Below are 6,000 nucleotides of genomic sequence, written 5' to 3' on the forward strand. Positions count from 1 at the left end.
GGAATGATGGTGTTAAGTGCTGAGCTACAGTCGATGAACAGCACCCTGATGTAGGTGATAAAGCGTGCCCATAGAGGAGGGAATTTCAGGGTTGAATGTGGTAAGACAGATCTATTTACACAGCATTTTTCAAATGCAAGGCTGCTCAGAGTGCTTTACATAAAACAAGATAAACGAATCAAACATCAAATTTCACACAATAAAATAACGAGAAATAAATCACGTAAAGAAATAAAATACAGTGCATGAGATTCAAATTAGAAGCTACAGCGAAAAGAGAAGTTTTAAGCGCTTAAAGCTGGGGGCAGATTTCAGATCCTCTGGAAGATTATTCCAGATGTGTGGAGCAGAGTAACTAAAATCTGCTTCACCATGTCTAGTTTTGACGATAAGCAGTCCCAGCCCGGATGACCTGAGAGCTGGGGAAAAGGTTCACAATGCAGCAAGAGATCAGAGGTGTATTTGGCCGAGACCAATCAGTGCCTCATAAACCGTCAGTGATATTGTAAAGTTAATTCTCTGATGGACAGCGAGCCAGTGTAGCAATCCGAGAATGGGAATGACGTGTTCTATTTTCTTCGTCTTAGTGAGGACTCTGAATGGGCTGATAATTTTACAGAGACCTGCGAAAACGCCGTTACAGTAGTCAAGCCTACTAAAAATAAATGCATGGATGAGTTTTTCTAGATCTTAATGAGGCACAAGGCCTTTAACTCTCACTATATTTTTAAATGGTAGTAGGCTGACGTTGGTGTCAAAAGGGTGGCCGTGGTGTGTCTAGTGTGGTGGTGTTGTGGGTAGTGCTTGTCACTCTCATTTTCAGCTCCCATCGCTGCCTGGCAGTCTCACGAACAGGAGAGCTGAACGTGTAGGTCTCTCCCTGCCAGAACCCAGCCTCTCTAACAGCAAGCCTCCAGCCGTGCCTCCTCGCTGGCGGCACACGGAAACCGAACTCCTCTCGGACTCGGGGTGAACGACAGGGGACGGGGAGGAGGTCTGGGCCCAGCCCACGTACTACGCAGGCCCACCGGTGTGCGGACACGCCCTGGTGCTGGTGAACCAGATCCCCCAGCTGTGGGTAAATAGCCCCACTGCCCCGTGGGCAGCCTCGGGAGAGACGAAGACTACGGGGGTGAACCCAGACAGCAAATCCGGAGTGGAGCCCCAGTGGACGTCATCGAACATCCTTCCGGCAGCTCCTGCGGACAAGCTGGGGCTAAACGTGTCGCTTCATAAGCTTTCCTTTGGGCTACACTGGTGAGGCCAAGAGGGGGATCTTGACAACTGGGGCATCTCAGGATCTCCAGACCTTCCACCTAGACCTGTGATGATCATCACCCACTGTCCTTCCAGACAGACGGATGCTGACCACCACCAGGCTGTCTTTGTAATTGTCTTAATGTGGCAGTTCAAATTGAAGTTGGTGTCCTTCACAGCACCAAGGTTGCTGGCTTGCCTTGTGGACTGTAATGACACCAAGGTTGCTGGCTTGCCTTGTGGACTGTAACGACACCAAGGTTGCTGGCTTGCCTTGTGGACTGTAATGACACCAAGGTTGCTGGCTTGCCTTGTGGACTGTAATGACACCAAGGTTGCTGGCTTGCCTTGTGGACTGTAACGACACCAAGGTTACTGGCTTGCCTTGTGGACTGTAATGACACCAAGGTTGCTGGCTTGCCTCGTGGACTGTAACGACAGGGGTTCTAAGTGAGCACTGACATGTGGGTACTCTGACAACAAATTTTACTTTCAACTTTGAACTTTGAACCTCGAGAGAACACAATTCAAGAGAAGGACTCGGAACAGACAACGGCACAGGCTGTATACCCTCTATCCTCGGCAATGCAAGCAGGGTTGCCACCATTTCAATAGCATAATCTGAACATTTATTAGATTACCTTTTCCGAATTGACACCTGGGACACAGATTGCTACACTGATATTATGTGACACCGGGCTTTTAGCGTCGTCTGTAAACACTGGAACTACGAGGAGAGTGAGGAAGTGATAGAGAGGAGTTATTGGCAGGTAGTCACACCGGGGCCTGTGGAGACAGAGAAGTGGGTAAAGGTCAGGAGAGTGAAGGATGAGAGTCAGATACCAGAGAGTACCCCAGTGGCTGTCCCCTTGAACAATAAGTACTCCTGTTTGAGTACTGTTGGGGGGGATGACCTACCTGGGGGAAGCAACGGTGGTCATCCCTCTGGCACAGAGTCTGGCCCTGTGGCTCAGAAGGGTAGGGAAAGGAAGAGGATGGCAGCAGTGATAGGGGACTCTATAGTTAGGGGGTCAGACAGGCGATTCTGTGGACGTAGGAAAGAAACGCGGATGGTAGTTTGTTTCCCAGGTGCCAGGATCCGTGATGTTTCTCATCGCATCCATGATGTCCTGAAGTGGGAATGTGAGCAGCCAGAGATCGTGGTACATATTGGTACCAACGACATAGGTAGGAAAAGGGAGGAGGTCCTGAAAACAGACAACAGGGAGTTAGGAAGGAAGTTGAGAAGCAGGACCTCAAAGGTAGTAATCTCGGGATTACTGCCTGTGCAATGTGACAGTGAGTATAGGAATAGGGTGAGGTGGAGGATAAATGTGTGGCTGAGGGATTGGAACAGGGGGCAGGGATTCAGATTTATGGATCATTGGGACCTCTTTTGGGGCAAGAGTGACCTGTACAAAAAGGACAGGTTGCACTTGAATCCCAGGGGAACCAATATCCTGGCGGGGAGATTTGGTAAGGCTATTGGGGAGAGTTTAAACTAGTATTGCTGGGGGGTGGGAACCGAACTGAAGAGACGGAGGTTGGCTCAGAAATAGAGAAAGCTTGGAGACAGTGCGAGAGGGAGGATAGGCAGGTGATAGAGAAGGGATGTGCTCAGACTGAAGATTTGAGGTGTGTCTAGTTTAACGCAAGGGGTATCATGAACAAAGCGGATGAGCTTAGAGCATGGATCAGTACTTGGAGATATGATGCTGTGGCCATTTCAGATACTTGGACGGCTCAGGGGCAGGAATGGTTACTCAGAGTGCCAGGCTTTAGATGTTTCAGAAAGGACAGGGAGGGAGGCAAAAGAGATGAGGGTGTGGTGCTGTTGATCAGAGATAGTGTCATGGCTGCAGAAAAGGAGGAAGTCATGGAGGGATTGTCTACTGAGTCTCTGTGGGTGGAAGTTAAAAACAGGAAGGGGTCAATAACTCTACTGGGTGAGTTTTATAGACCACCCAATAGTAACAGGGACAGCGAGGAGCAGATAGGGAGACAGATCCTGGAAAGGTGTAATAATAACAGGGTTATTGTGGTGGGAGATTTTAATTTCCCAAATATTGATTGGCATCTTCCTAAAGTGACGGGTTTAGATGGGGTGGAGTTTGTTAGGTGTGTTCAGGAAGGTTTCTTGACACAATATGTAGATAAGCCTACAAGAGGAGAGACTGTACTTGATCTGGTATTGGGAAATGAACCTGGTCAGGTGTCAGATCTCTCAGTGGGAGAGCATTTTGGAGATGGTGATCACAATTCTATCTCCTTTACCATAGCATTGGAGAGGGATAGGAACAGACAAGTTAGGAAAGCGTTTAATTGGAGTAAGGGGAAATATGAAGCTATCAGGAAGGAACTTGGAAGAATAAATTGGAAACAGATGTTCTCAGGGAAACATATGGAAGAAATGTGGCAAATGTTCAGGGGATATTTGCGTAGAGTTCTGCGTAGATACGTTCCAATGAGACAGGGAAAGGATGGTAGGGTACAGGAACCGTGTTGTACAAAGGCTGTTGAAAATCTAGTCAAGAAGAAAAGAAAAGCTTATGAAAGGTTCAAAAAACAAGGTAATGACAGAGATCTAGAAAATTATAAGGCGAGCAGGAAGGAGTTTAAGAATGAAATTAGGAGAGCCAGAAGGGGCCATGAGAAGGCCTTGGCGGACAGGATTAAGGAAAACCCCAAGGCATTCTACAAGTATGTGAGGAGCAAGAGGATAAGACGTGAGAGAATAGGACCAATCAAGTGGAAAAGTGTGTATGGAACCAGAGGAAATGGCAGAGGTACTTAATGAATACTTTACTTCAGTATTCACTACGGAAAAGGATCTTGGCAATTGTAGTGATGACTTGCAGCGGACTGAAAAGCTTGAGCATGTAGATATTAAGAAAGAGGATGTGCTGGAGCTTTTGTTCAGCATCAAGTTGGATAAGTTACTGGGATCAGATAAGATGTACCCCAGGCTACTGTGGGAGGCGAGGGAAGAGATTGTTGAGCCTCTGGCGATGATCTTTGCATCATCAATGGGGTCGGGAGAGGTTCCAGAGGATTGGAGGGTTGTGGATGTTGTTCCATTATTCAAGAAAGGGAGTAGGGATAGCCCAGGAAATTATAGATCAGTGAGTCTTACTTCAGTGGTTGCTAAGTTGATGGAGAAGATCCTGAGAGGCAGGATTTATGAACATTTGGAGAGGCATAATATGATTAGGAATAGTCAGCATGGCTTTGTCAAAGGCAGGTCATGCCTTGCGAGCCTGATAGAATTTCTTTTGAGGATGTGACGAAACACATTGATGAAGGTAGAGCAGTAGATGTAGTGTACATGGATTTCAGCAAGGCATTTGATAAGGTACCCCATGCAAGGCTTCTTGAGAAAGTAAGGAGGCAGGGGATCCAAAGGGACATTGTTTTGTGGATCCAGAAATGGCTTGCCCACAGAAGGCAAAGAGTGGTTGTAGATGGGTCACAATCTGCATGGAGGTCGGTGACCAGTGGTGTGCCTCAGGGGTCTGTTCTGGGACCCCTGCTCTTCATGATTTTTATTAATGACCTGGATGAAGAAGTGGAGGGCTGGGCTAGTAAATTTGCTGATGACACAAAGGTTGGGGGTGTTGTGGACAGTGTGGAGGGCTGTCAGAGGTTACAGTGGGACATTGATAGGATGCAAAACTGGGCTGAGAAGTGGCAGGTGGAGTTCAACCCAGATGAGTGTGAGGTGGTTCATTTTGGTAGGTCAAATATGACGGCAGAATATAGTATTAATGGTAAGACTCTTGGCAATGTGGGGGATCAGAAGGATCTTGGGGTCCGAATCCATAGGACACTCAAAGCTGCGCAGGTTGACTCTGTGGTTAAGAAGGCATACAGTGTATTGGCCTTCATCAATCGTGGGATTGAGTTTAAGAGCCGAGAGGTAATGTTGCAGCTATTTCGGACCCTGGTCAGACCCCAGTTGGGGTACCATGCTCAGTTCTGGTCACCTCACTACAGGAAGGATGTGGAAACCATAGTAAGGGTGCAGAGGAGATTTACAAGGATGTGGCCTGGATTGGGGAGCATGCCTTATGATAATAGGTTGAGTGAACTAGGCCTTTTCTCCTTGGAGCGATGGAGGATGAGAGGTGACCTGATAGAGGTGTACAGGATGATGAGAGGCATTGATCGTGTGGATAGTCAGAGGCTTTTTCCCAGGGCTGAAATGGCTAGCACGAGAGGGCACAGTTTTAAGGTGCTCGGAAGTAGGTACAGAGGAGATGTCAGGGCTAAGTTTATTTACGCAGAGAGTGGTGAGTGTGTGGAATGGGCTGCCGGCGGTGGTGGTGGAAGTGGATATGATTGGGTCTTTTAAGAGACTCCTGGATAGGTACATGGAGCTTAGGAAAATAGAGGGCTGTGGGCAAGCCTAGGTATTTGTAAGGTAAGATGTTCGACACAGCTTCGTGGGCCAAAGGGCCTGTATTGTGCTGTAGGTTTTCTATGTTTCTATAATATTGATCATAGCCATATCCTGCGGCACATAGGCAGATGGGAAGCGCGTGCCCAGATCCGCTGCTATCTTCTGGCCACCGGGAGGACACACATGCGCAGATCTTACACGGTCCTGCTGGCTGCCGGGAGGGGACGCATGCGCGGATCTCTCCGCTCACCTTGACCTCTCGTTCCCCCCTCCCCCAAGGCTTCTTCACCAAAACTTCCCTGCCGGCCAAGGTGACCACCCCAATCTGGTCCAATTTGCCCACA

This window comes from Mobula birostris, chromosome X, assembly GCF_030028105.1.
Source record: "Mobula birostris isolate sMobBir1 chromosome X, sMobBir1.hap1, whole genome shotgun sequence".
Taxonomy (NCBI): domain Eukaryota; kingdom Metazoa; phylum Chordata; class Chondrichthyes; order Myliobatiformes; family Myliobatidae; genus Mobula; species Mobula birostris.